Genomic DNA, 14,385 nt, shown 5'->3' on the forward strand with positions numbered 1-14,385 from the left:
TATGTTGTCTTCTCTTGATATGCGCTTGGCTTTACATAAACTCTTGTAATAAATAATGAAAATGATCAGAGTTTTATAATTATTTTTCACTACTCAGGCTTTGGTCGGTGAGCATGACTATTCCATACACAAATATGGATGTGTTATATTAGAGTATTAGCTGATACCCGCGACTTCGTTCGCGTGGATGTAGGTTTTTTAAAATTCCCGTGGGAACTCTTTGATTTTCCGGGATAAAAAGTAGCCTATGTGCTAATCCAGGGTATAATCTACCTCCATTCTAAATTTCAGCCCAATCCGTCCAGTAGTTTTTGCGTGAAGGAGTAACAAACATACACACACACACACACACACACACACACACACACACACACACACACTCACACACACACACACACACACACACACACACACACACACATACACACACACACACACACACACACACACACACACACACACACACACACACACACACACACACACACACACACACACACACACACACACACACACACACACACACACACACACACACACATACAAACTTTGGCCTTTATAATATTAGTGTGACTAGCTGATGCCCGCAACTTCGTCCGCGTGGATTTAGGTTTATCGGAATTCCGTGGGAACTCTTTGATTTTTCCGGGATAAAAATAATCTATGTGCTAATCCAGGTTAATATTATCTATCTCCATTCCAAATTTCAGCCAAATCCGTGCAGTAGTTTTTGCATGAAGGAGTAACAAACATACACACACACACACACACACACACACACACACACACACACACATACAAACTTTCTCCTTTATAATATTAGTGTGATTATGGTTACTCTACTTTTTACTAAGCTATTACATTGATCAGATCTAAAATCTGAAGAATAAGAAGATCAGAAACTATTTAGGTATAAGATCTTCATTAAAACTACTAACTGTAAAATATTAGAAAAAAAGAAAGTGGAGCGAGTCTTCTGGCGTCGCCCATTAAAAAAAGTCCGTGAAAAGTTTCACTAAATACCATACTAAGCGATAGTAATATAATAATAGTATTTAGCATTCGCTAGTATAATTCGAAATAAAAATCCAAAATTAACGATGTCACAGTTCGGTGAACGATAGGCTCTACGAGAAAAGCCTAGGATTTACCGCAGTACGAGATGTCGTAGTAACATATAAATGGAGAAACTGACTGACTGACTGACATATTACAAACATACAGCTCAAACCACTGAGTCGAAGGTTAGTATTTTGTATACAGTATAGGTTTCCTCTAAGAATTTTAGAAGATTTTAAGAAATTCAACCCGAGCGAGGCCAAGGAATGGGAGCTAGTAGGAAGTAAAAAAAATAGGTAGATAATTTAGTGCAAGAAAGTAGCTATGTTTTGACCTATTTATCAATATTATGTTCATGATATCTACGCGACAATCGTTACGGTAATAAAATTAGCCTGTGTTTAACCTATAAATTATCATAGTTAATTATATCTATAGTACTAATATTATAAAGAGGAAAGATTTGTTTGTTTGTTTGTTTGTTTGTAATCGGTAAATTCTGAAACCACTCAGCCGATTTTAATAATCTTACATCATAAAGAGACTTTATACAGACTAGTGATATATTATATTATTTGTATCTTATTAACCCCCGACCTAAAAAGAGGGGTGTTATAAGTTTGACGTGTGTATCTGTGTATCTGTCTGTGGCATCGTAGCTCCTAAACTAATGAACCGATTTTAATTTTGTTTTTTTTTTGTTTGAGAGGTGGCTTGATCGAGAGTGTTCTCCAAGAAAATCGGTTCAGCAGTATGAAAGTGATGAGCTCTTTTCTAGTTATTACAGTAACCTTCACTTGTCGGGGGTGTTAACCATAAAAGTAAGTTACATTTTGTTCCAGCTTTTATGTGAATGCGTTATTTTGTATTAAGTAGAATAGATAAAATAAATGACCCATTAGGTTCTCTTATATTCGTAAATTTATTTATTTATTTCAAATCAGTTAACAAGGCTCTCTCCGTCACTCGCTTCATACAATCGTAGTTCCAATTTCATTTGAATATTAAGCTGCCAAAGTCCATGAAATTTTGCAGACATATTCTAGAAACTAAAATCTGTGTCTGTGGTGTTTTAGATTTTTCTAAAAATATGTAGTTTTAAAATTAAAGGGGCTCAAAGATTTGTATGTGAATTTTTAAGACCGCGTAACTTTGAAACCGAATATTTTAAAGGAAATCTGGAAAACCACAGGCATAGACGCATAGATAATAGTTCTTGGAACATTTCTACAAAATTCCATTGAGTATGATTGGTTAGTATTCCAATGAAAGGCGAACTACGTTTGTATGGAGCGAGTGACGGAGAGACCCCTCTAAAGGGTGTCTGGCAGGGGGCTGTCACGAACGACTCTTTTATATATAAAAATAACGAAGTTACACCACACTCACCTACAAAATAATTGTACCTATCTACTCATGTACTACGTAATTGTTGGTAATAAGATATCGTTATTTTCATTGGTTTCAATATCAATAAGCCCCTAGCTATGTATTAGATAGAAACTGCTATCACAGTGTAATACAATACGTAAGTAAAGTAGGTAGGAATACCTATATAGTAGAGCCATATTAATAGGCCACTTTTACCTTTGAATAGGCTCAACATGTAACGTTTATAATATTATCAACAAGTGTATAAAAATTTATAACACCCCCGACAAGTGAAGATTACAGTAACTAGAAGAGAGCTGATAACTTTCAAACGGCTGAACCGATTTTCTTGGATTATAGCTAAGAACACTCTCGATCAAGCCACCTTTCAAACAAAAAAAAAAACTAAATTAAAATCGGTTCATTAGTTTAGGTGCTACGGTGCCACAGACAGATACACAGACGCACAGATACACAGATACACACGTCAAACTTATAACACCCCTCTTTTTGGGTCGGGGGTTAAAAAGCGTATAAAATTCGTGCTCGGTGATGTGTAGGTAAGACAGAAGATTCAAAAGTCGTAATAGTAGAAGAGATAACGCTCTACAAAAATGAGCCATGTGTCTTAGTTTATAGTCTTCACTTTATATTAATCGAAAGTTCTATGAGACGTTAGACTCAGAGTCATAAATCATAATACATATACTTACCTTATTATCATAATATCATTAACAACAGTGATTCGTAAATTGATATGTTACTTTCATATAACATAGCGTACTTATATAAAAAAAAAATCAAAATAAAAGAAAACCTCAATAACCACAAACACTATAAAGTAAAAATAATGTTTGTTTTGAAGCTTGCCTGACTTCATACATACATACACGTGTAGAAACAAAAATTATTTTTACTTTTTAGTGTTTGTGGTTATTGAAGTCGGTTTTTTTTTTATTTTTTTTTTATTTCACAACTTTTAGTGGTCCCGCTGTACTAAAATATGCTATATCTGGTTAAAAACTTTTACATAGATCGCGAGCAATATACTCTTTTATCCTTTTAGGAGTTCTGTTCTCTATCTCCGAAGATAGTCATCAGATCTTCACCAAACTAAAATGGGGCCGGGCCACCTCGCAGGTATCACCTACCAAATAATTTTTTTTTAATCAAAATTGGTTCATATTTGGCGGAGTAATCGCGTAACAAACACACAAAAATAAAACACCGTCGAATTGAGAATCTCCTCCTTTTTTTGAAGTCGGTTAAAAATCCGTTCTCGTTGGTATCACAGAAGATACAAAACGCACGAGAGTAGAAGAGATACGAGTATCTAGATTTATATATGTAGAATGTGACCCAACTTGTAACTTGTTTTTTACATATTACGTACTTAATGCTAGCTGATGCCCGCGACTTCGTCCCCGTAGATTTAGGTTAAGGATTTAGTATAGGTAAATCCCGTGGGAACTCGTTAATTTTTCTACCCAACTTATTTTCGGTGTACATAGGTAGAAAAGCACAACTTCTCCTTTGTTGAAAGTCGTTTAAAAAGTAGCTTATTTTACTCCTGGGTTAGTCATTTACTTGTCTGTGAAAGTCCGGCAAAAATAGGTGCAGCTTTTCCGAAGATTAGTTGAAACAGATAGACCGGTAGATAACCGGTAGAAAACCAGCCACCAACCAAGCCACACGCACCACCACCACGCAGCACCACACAAATCCCAACACCACTCGACGCACGTTTCGCCCCGACACCGGAGCATCCTCAGGAGATGTAGACTTTACAATGTCTAATTGCAAAGAGACTATTCTTTGCAATTAGGTTCTTTGCAATTAGGTTTTGGTTCCTTGTATATCATGGACTTCCGCAAAATAACGCCTGCTTCTATACTAGCTTATAACTGATCAAGCGTGTGCCAGAATAACCGCAAGGTAGGGTTCCGCAATCCGTAGTCATTTACCGTAAACCTAATGAGAATACTTATAGAAAGTGAGTCAGCGAGTGCTAGACCTTCGTTATTTTATAAAAGCTGAAAGTTTTTCTCCGTATAATTGTCCCCAACACAGGGAGGAACGATCAGTACCATGAAGTTTGGGTCATGGTGGCTTTGGTAGATAACAGATAACAAAGGTCTAAGACAGGAAACAGGGGGTTGCCACGACACTGTCTGGCAAGGCATGATGTGATTTCTAATACTATTTCGAAGAAATTATGAAAAAATTAGACTATACTTTGACGTAGATTTATTACACTTTTGTTACCTATTTTTAACATCCGACCTAAAAAGAGGGGTGTTATAAGTTTGACGTGTGTATCTGTGTATCTGTCTGTGGCATACTAGCTCCTAAACTAATGAACCGATTTTAGGTTAGTTTTTTTTCTTTGAAAGGTGACTTGATCGAGAGAGTTCTTAGCTATTATATAATCCAAGAAAATTGGTTCAGCCGTTTGGAAGTTATCAGCTCTTTTCTAGTTACTGTAACCTTCACTTGTAGGGGGTGTTATAAATTTTTAATTTACACTTGTTATAAAAACTATTCAAGAAAACTCATAATAATAAAAAGATGCCTGTTCAACAATGTTTCATTCGAGGACGCGTGCAAAAATTATCTTTTGATTTTCATTTTTCGTATTGAGTTTTTTTTAACCCCCGACCCAAAAAGAGGGGTGTTATAAGTTTGACGTGTGTATCTGTGTGTCTGTGTATCTGTGTATCTGTTTATCTTTCTGTGGCACCGTAGCGCCTAAACTAATGAACCGATTTTAATTTAGTTTTTTTTTGTTTGAAAGGTGGCTTGATCGAGAGTGTTCCTAGCTATAATCCAAGAAAATCGGTTCATCCGTTTGAAAGTTATCAGCTCTTTTCTAGTTACTGTAACCTTCACTTGTCGGGGTGTTATAAATTTTTAATTTACACTTGTCATTTAAATTAGGTAAACTCTATGTCTATGTATACCAACTTTCTATAACTGTGCCACAGAACTGTGGTCTACTTTAAGCGCTAATTAGTTTATTTTTAAAATAACTGACACTCTGACGGTAGACTAGATGAACTGAACGAAACTATAAGGTTTTTATTTTTATTACTGAACCCCAAGAGAGGGAGAAACTGATCGGTTGACATAATATCACATGAGTAGATAATATCAAGTATCAACTTACAACTCAAACTACTGGGTCTAGAAACACGAGATTTTGCATTCTTTGCAGCGAAGTTCTAAGAAAGTAGTCTTTAAAGTTTCGGTAGTTAAGATAAGTAGTATTTTAGACCAGATTCCTTCTTCAACTTTCTTCTATCGAACTACAAAGCATCGTCAAGACCTGCATCCGTACGCATTGAAATTCCACGGACACGTAGACTAGGTACTAAGCTAGGTTTTTATTCTAAGAAGCTATTCATTTCCTCGTTTCTATATTCTACTGCTAAGGTATGAAACTCCATCTTGCTATGGGGTAAAGCGGCAGATATTGGAAAAATTTTCGTTTTACAAAAAAAGGGCAATACGCGCAATTTATAATTTAAAACCGCGCGATTCCCTACGAGAGAAATTTAAGGAAATAGGTATTCTTACAGTAGCTTCTCAATACATTTACAATAATATAATTTTTGTACGACAAAACATCCTCAGCTACAAAAAAATCGGTGATTTCCATGACAGGCCAACTAGAAATCGTAATAAGCTCGCAACTCCTACGCTCCGCCTCAGAAAAGTGGGAAAGTCATTTGTGGGAATGAGTGTAATATTTCATAATAAAATTCCACAGTCAATATTAGACTTGCCTTTACCAAAGTTTAAAAAATCCATTAAAAGTATGCTCCTGGCAAAAGCATATTACACAATCGAAGATTATGTAAATGATAAAAAAGCATGGATTTGACTCGCTCCAGCAATGCGCGGGTCTGCAATTGCTTGTATAGTATAGAATATTATTGTAAATTGCACAATTGAAAAGAGCAACCGCCGAGTTTCTTGCTGGTTCTTCTCGGTAGGAACGGCATTCCGAACCAGTGGTAAATTTGACGATTTATTTGACGATTCAAAAGCACTTGTAAAAGTTTATTTGAATAAAAATCTATTCTATTCATGAAACCGGGAGCTCCCTCACTCTAATTCACTCTGGTAGGATAGTAAAGAGTTTCGTAACTTTTCATAATATTCTGAAAAAATGGAAGGGATGTCAACTTCTAGCTCTTTTTATATAACTTCTGGGATAAGTTACTTATATGTATGTAGGTATACTAAGGTCCAGTTGCATGACAGACCAACGATAGTTGCATGATCGTCAATAAAAGCAAAGTGGGTTGCACAAGTTAAGGTTTGTTAACTTTGGGCCAACCTTTGACCTTAATTATGGAGGTATAAAATAAATGCTGACTTGTGTAACTCACTTTGCTTTTTATTGGCGGTCAAAATTTAACAGTAGGTAACGTAACTTCAACCTCTTGTTATGCAACTGGACCTAAGACGGAAGATATTAGGCCTGATTTATTTTTGGCTTTACACCATGGAAGGTCAGGGCCGTGAAAGTCTGGGAACTGGTCAGTTGACGATACACTTCTGTACCGACGCGACACAAGTTCTAGGATGAAGATAAATAATCTAGCGCGCTCCCCAGCGCTTTCCAAATCTGAGTTCCCAACAAACGTAGTTTGATTCTCATTTCAATATTATCAAGAAAAACTTAAATTAAATTTTGTGGAATTTTTGTGTGTTGTTGGTATTGAAACATATCATACAGTTGCACTGGCTACAAGATTCGTATGTACGAGAAGATAGATTTGTTTCTAGAAAGTGTCTACAAAATTTCATTAAATTTGATTGGTTGATATTCAAATAAGAACTAAAACTAAGTACGTGTGTATGGAATGGGTTGCACGCGCTACGATCACTTCTCTGAATTACTTAACTGCAAACATTTAAACTGCGCCCTGCATTGCGCTGTAAAGTAAATCAGGCCTAATAAAAATATTGCTGTGTATTTTTATGTGTGAAATTTCAGATAATACTTCAATGTTTCAAGATCGAATGCGGCCTTGCCATCAAAGTCGGTTTGTCATAGGTCATGATGAAGCTATCACAGCCAGCTTTGATGAGCATGGCTACATTTTTAACTCCGATTGCCTACGGAACTACGGACGCTCGCATTCATATTGAATTTCTGCACGTTCTCGGGCCTAGCCTGTCAAAGCGGCGGTGACATGTCTTCCGTCTTCATATCACAGCCACTTTGATGTGGTCGGTTTACGGAGACCACCTTATAGGTACTTATATAGAGGATTACCAAAATAACGTTCGAGGTCCGTGGCCCCATCGTAAAAATGGTTGTGCAATGGTCGGCTTTCATATCACAGCCATTTTTGACGAGTTGGGCTGCGTGACGTAATGTTACAGCGATTGAAAAGTCGCGCTTTGAATCGACGTCGAGTGTCGCTCACGAAGTGGTTGTGATGTGTCTACTGCCCATATCACAGCCAGCTTTGATGAGCGATAACTGGCGATCTGGCGACAGTTGGTGTTCTGGCGATAGGTTGCAATCTGGCAACAGTTGAAGAGTCATTTTATAGTAGCCGATCCATCAAGGAGCAACTAGGGGGCCGACAAAGTGGTTGTGGAATGTATATGTTCTCATATCACAGCCAGCTTTGTTGACTTCATTGTTGCGGTTCTAATCACAGTTCTCATTATTAGAACAAATCACGACGGTACATACAACTTTACGTACTGTATTTTTGTGATCACTATTTTTTTTTAATGGATTTTAAGTTAGGTATTATATAGTAGGGATATGTTTGTGTACATTAGGGTTGCGTCATAGAAAAAAAATTAAAAAGTTCTGTTTTCTTGTTTCGCTAGTAATATGATGCTAGAAATTGTACAATACTTATTTCATATAAAGTTTATACCTATACCGATAAGTCTGTTGCACAAAATCTATTTTTTTACTATACATTTATATGTCTTGATATACAATAAAGAATATTTTACTTTACTTTACTTTTACCTATTTTAAATAAAACATATGTACTTATTTAAATTACATTTAATTCAAGATTCTTGTAAATGTTTTAGGTATCCACCAGCGTTAGTGAAAACCTTTTGGAAAATGGCAGTAATTATTGGTATAGACTATGGATTATTTTCATTGAACTACTAAAAAGTCAAATAACAATATGTAATAATCCAACTGCGGGGCCAATTATTGCATTGCTGCCTTGTATAGCGACAGCTTTTAAATTGGATGTTGGAAATCAATGTACCTACAGCTTTTCTTTGCTGAAATGTCTTAATAAATAACTACGCGAGAGAATCACAATAAGAAACGAGCTTGAATCAAACGTTGGAACATTTAATGGTGCACTTCAAATATTGCAAAGATAGAGAGAAGAAACAGCTTTAGCCGGATTAAAAACATAGTGGTACTTGATTACCTGTTTTGGGGCAAAGCTGGATTAATTCTTAGAGATAGTTGTGATACTAGCAATTATCAATATAATTGGACAAAGTCAATGCGAAAGAAGCCTTTGCCTAAATTGAACGTGAAGATATTGAATACTAATCTACTGGCTAACATTGGAGAGACCGGATTCATTCACTTACCAGTGTTATGGATATGCGTGGAGGAAGATGATGAATTTGCTGAGGATCAAATCATGTGCCACTCTTTGGAAATCTTTCATTATGGCAATCGGCGAATTGCCAGAGAACAATATAAGACAAAATCTTTTTAACGAGACATCGATATTGTTGGAGCGTGTGACACAGGTATTTTTAACCCCCGACCCAAAAAGAGGGGTGTTATAAGTTTGACGTGTGTATCTGTGTATCTGTGAGTCTGTGTATCTGTGTATCTGTGTCTGTGGCATCGTAGCGCCTAAACGAATGAACCGATTTTAATTTACTTTTTTTTGTTTGAAAGGTGGCTTGATCGAGAGTGTTCTTAGCTATAATTCAAAAAAATTGGTTCAGCCGTTTAAAAGTTATCAGCTATTTTCTAGTTTTCTTGTAGAAAAGAAGGTTAGATAACCCTTAGGTTCATAATATTCAAGTGTCAATTGACAAAATAATGTCAAGCTGTCAAGATGGACGTTGCCTAGATATACATTATACATAATTATTTATTTGAAAATGATTTGTCGGGGGTGTTGAAAATTTTTAATTTACACTTGTTTTAATTAATCGCGCACTATACATGTTTTAATTAACATGTATAGTGCGCGACAGGTTGAGATGGCAACCGGGGTGGGAACGCCCCGCACACCCGCACAGCCCCCGCGCTGAACCGCTGCGCCGCCTCATACCCCGATCTATCGCGTACTATACCTAGTTACAATCACAGTGACAAATAAACACAATTTGAATGAAATATTGAATTTATTTTATATGATCCATAAATCCACATATACATCGCTGATAAATCTATATCCATTTATCTAGAAATTTCCTGTTTTAAGTAAGTAATTAAATAATGTTGTCTCCAAAAATTTAAGCTGTTTCACAATTCGTAATGGGTTGACTTCTTGAAGCTTAAAAATGTTAACAGAACGCTATAGTTAATGAAAAAACTGATAAGTTCAGGAATTAGGTAATTTTTTTTTAATGATGTAACCACAAATTCGCGGTTTTCAGATTTATTCCTATGATTGTGCGATAAGATCGGCCAAATTTCATGATTCTTGGTCATATAGGTTTTCTTGACAGACACGACGTACGGACGTACGGACGGACGGACAGACAGACAGACAACAAAGTGATCCTATAAAGGCACCGTTTTACCTTTTGAGGTACGGAACCCTAATAAAAAGTGTTATTTCATCCATTTACAGGGTTGTACCAATCGGCTGATGGGAGTAAGTCTGCGGCCAAGGTGGAAGCGGGTGTGTCCTGGGGCGGTCAGCGTGTAAGCAAGAAAGCGGAAGGAAGACCCGCGGACGCGTCCTAATGAAGAGCGGCTGCCGAGCGGCATGGAGAGTATGGCATCGCGCCCGCTGCCCGCTCCGCAGGACGCACCCGCTCCCACCTGGCCCGCAGACAAACTAAATGTATTGATTCCAATGCTTTTCGACAGGGATGACAAAATTCATTGTTGAGTCGAAAAATGATGAAGATCCACAAAACCTTTGCAGTACCTACTCAAAAAACCCCCATTTGACAGCTTAGAAGATAGGTTAGTATTAACCTGGTGTTTGTTTATTATTAATTTTTAATTGTGACAAGTTACGAAAATTACGCGTAAAATAACTATCTATTCATTAAGTAAAATAAAGTCGCTTCCCGTTGTCTGTTAAAAATATTATGTTTGCACCAAAAATATGAACAGTCAGTGTAAATTGCCTCTGGGAAATCATTGAAGAAAATTAGTACATATCGATTAATATCGATGTAAAATTGATACCTAATGGACATGGTCATTACTCGCTAACTATGAGCCTCATAAGAAAGCTCAGAGTCTCAGCAGGTGATGGAGATAGCTATGCTTGGAGAAATGAGAAGGTTCGTGGGAGAACCAGAGTAACCGTCATAGCTCAACGGGTTGCAAAGCTGAAGTGGCGATGGACAGTGCACATAGTTCGAAAAATCGATAGACGTTGGGATCCCAATGTGCAAGAATAGTGATCTCGCACCATAAAGCGTTAAGAATTTTCTTCCCTGTGCTATTGTTTTATCGTTTTTTTAGCTAATATTCAACTTATTTTAATGTTTTGTACATCATTAGATAGCTGAGAATCTGTAGAAGCTTTGCAAATAATTTGCAAGCCAAAAATTTCTGTAACTTAAAAAAAAATAGCATTTTTGGCAAAGTAACCCAATAGAAATTATGAAACTGGTACAGTCTTGGATCCCTAACCGGGGAACCTACAAAGATTATTTTTATTTTAGTATTCACAATTATTAATTGAGATGTCTAGTACTTAGAAATTAAATAAAAAGTTGGAAATATGCCTCACTTTTTTTCTAATGAATTTGAAAGAAACAAATACGTATTTTTCTGAAAACGATCAATAACTCAAAAACGGGCGGTTTTTGCCCAAAAGTGTTTTGAGGTCATTTGTAGCATTTGACCTCCTCTACAACTTCTCAAAGAGAAGGTAGCGTTTTTCTGGACTTCGTGGATAAATATCGCACATATGGATAAAAAAATACTAAAAATTATTTCCCCGCTTCAAAACGTTTCTGATTTTAAATAATGTATAAAAAATAAGAATTTAAAAAAAAATCATCAAAATCGGAGCTGTTTCTGAGGACTTCCTAAGATTGGCTATTTTACGGCTTTATTTACTCCACTATATGTATAGATCGCACTGACCGTTATTAACTTGCAGTGTTGTACATAAAATTGTTAAGATATATCTTATACGATGGTACGGAACCCTTCGTGTGTGAATCAGACACGACTTGGCCGGTTTTTTAAGTTTTTAACTTCTCGGGCAAAAGTGAATTATCTTACATTGATTATATTGATTATCTGCTTTTCTAAATTTTACTTTAGAAAAAGCAATCCAAAAATTAAAATGAGACTGGACGATATGAATGAAGCTTACTCACACATAAGAAATTCATGCTTATATGGTCGGTAGGGCGATAAATGATCACGCGATATGAATATTAACTAGCGCCATCTATCCACCACTTAAGTGACTACCTAATAACAGGATAATCAACTAGATACAAATAATAATAAAACTGTTACTGAACGATTTCTGTACATCATACTAATATGATAAAGGTGAAGTTTGTGTGTATATGTGTACCTAAGTACATAATATTATGTTTGTTACTCCTAACACAAAAACTACTACACGCATTTGGCTAAAATTTGGAATGGAGATAGATAATATTAACCTGGATTAGCACATAGGCTACTTTTTATCCCGGAATATCAAAGAGTTCCCACGGTATTTCCAAAAACCCAATACCACGCGGATGAAGTCGCGGGCATCAGCTAGTTTTTTAAATAAATCTAGTACCCAAGTATCAAAATGAGCTGTGGTTATAAAAACAACAAGTGACAATTTCCGTAGTAAAGCAAGTTTACAAAAACAGGTCAAGTAAAGGGCTTCGCACCATCGTATAAGAAATCTCAAACCAATATTATAATATGTAATGACAGCGCCATCTTTATGTGATTCGGTAAACTAATTGTTTCGAGAACACAAATCAAAAATAAAGGCATTTTTTTTCGTTAAGAGTGGCCGGTTTATGTGTTTGCTGGTGTTTTTTGGTGGCGCCCAGGGCTAAAGCGCCTTCCAGTCAGTTCGTCTGGAAGGCGCTTTAGCCCTGGGCGCCGCGCGTGTGTCGGCGAGCGCCAGCACAGACGAAGTCCACACAAGGGCGGATCCAGCTTTGGCGCCAGGGGGGGGTCACATAGTCGTGGTCAAGTCAAGAATTAAGTAAAAATTAGGTACATAAGTAACGCAGTACTCTTTCAGTAAGTAGGTACCTACATAATATCTACCTATGGGATTTGTTTGGGGGGAGAGGGGAGGGGGTTATCCGGAGAAAAAAATTTCTACTCGACTTGACGGGGTGAATACCTAGTTGCTTAGTGGAATTTTACCTTTCAATTTGACCAAGATTGATTGAAGATTTGAACAAAATAGAATGCAACAAGAAATATGAGCGCGAGCGCAGCAAGCGTAATTTTTCTGTTACAGATAAAAAAGCGAGAGATGAACGAGCTCAGACATAAAAAATGTTATGTTTTAAAGCACCTCACTCTACTTTTCTCATGAAAAATAAAGATTTTCTAGGGATATTCAAAAATGTAATCTAATGCGCACGAAGTTCCGGGTAAGTACTACAAAAACAACTAATACAATAAAAGCGCGAGCGAAGCGAGCGCGAAATTTTTATTAATTGTATTTACGAAATAATATTACCGAAAGTACTTTTCAGGGCTTATCTTTTTAGGTAAAATTTGGTACTATTCAGTGGTACCTTGCATTGTATACCTAGGTATTTTATCCCAAAAAAACTGAGTTTCCACGGAGTTTGAACGAAGTTCCGGTAATCAACTAACATAATATGAAAGCGCGAGCGAAGCGAGCGCAAATTTATTGATAGATTTACAAAAACTTGTAAATTCGAGAACTAACTAATATAGCATTTTGAAAACAATTTCTTTTGGCTACGGCCATGTTAACAATAATAACATTTAAGTTAAAACACACGCACTGGAATAATGAGAAACTGATTACTTACCATTTCTTGTAATTAATGAATTTGCAGCAACAATTTTTAAGAATACTTATTTTATTTTTATTTTATTTTATTTATTACGGTATAGTTACATGGTACACTCATAAACACATAAGGTTTAGGTAGAAAGAAATTTTAGTTTTTTAACTTAGAACTAACTATGTTATGATATTATGTTGAAGTTTAGTCGTTCCGATCGAGGTTAGGTCTAGCTAGACGTTACGTACTAAGTAGTCGACAAGCGCGCGCAAGTGTGGCGCGGTAAAATTCAAATTTTCGATGCGTTCGTTCCCAAACGTTTGCCATCATACAAAGTTATTATATTATATAAAAATTAATTAAATATTGAAGGTATGTAGTTACATAAATCTGAATGGTGACAAAATATATAAATAAAATCATCATGTTCAATTAATGGTCCACCTAAGTCCTGGAACCAGCTCAGGGGGGGGGGGGGTCATGACCCCCATGACCCCCCCCCTGGATCCGCCGTTGAGTCCACACTTATATAGTTTCCCTATCTTGTAAATAACTACAAACTTGACATTGGCTAATCTCTGTAAAGCCAGACGAGAGAGAAAAATAAAACCTACTATATTCTTGGAACATGTACGGTGGCATTTTTTTACTATCTGTGCCGTTTCTGATATGCCTTTTTCTTTCAGATCGATAGCTTCATCTGCTGGTGTTCAATACCGATACATATTATAATATTTTGAGAATAAAAATATTAAATTGATCTATTGTTTTTAT

The 14,385-nt window shown here is 36.3% G+C and overlaps 2 long non-coding RNA genes across 3 annotated transcripts in view; one reads left to right on the forward strand and one right to left on the reverse strand.

Moving 5' to 3' along the window:
- Window positions 1–14,371, forward strand: part of LOC123880538 — a 50,736-nt gene extending 36,365 nt beyond the window's left edge. The window contains exons 6-8 of one of the 2 annotated variants that reach the window (XR_006799279.1): window positions 8,506–9,198; window positions 10,502–10,600; window positions 13,089–14,371. This is a non-coding gene — a long non-coding RNA (uncharacterized LOC123880538). The remainder of the gene's footprint in view (window positions 1–8,505; window positions 9,199–10,501; window positions 10,601–13,088) is intronic. The other variant, XR_006799280.1, reaches the window with a different exon arrangement.
- Window positions 12,616–13,100, reverse strand: LOC123880541. The gene is made up of 2 exons (XR_006799282.1): window positions 13,028–13,100; window positions 12,616–12,991 (listed from the first exon to the last, which is right to left on the reverse strand). It is a non-coding gene; the product is annotated as an uncharacterized LOC123880541 (long non-coding RNA).
- Window positions 14,372–14,385: the final 14 nt, after the last annotated feature.

The sequence above is a fragment of the Maniola jurtina genome, chromosome Z (assembly GCF_905333055.1).
Source record: "Maniola jurtina chromosome Z, ilManJurt1.1, whole genome shotgun sequence".
In the NCBI taxonomy this organism is placed as follows: Eukaryota; Metazoa; Arthropoda; class Insecta; order Lepidoptera; family Nymphalidae; genus Maniola; species Maniola jurtina.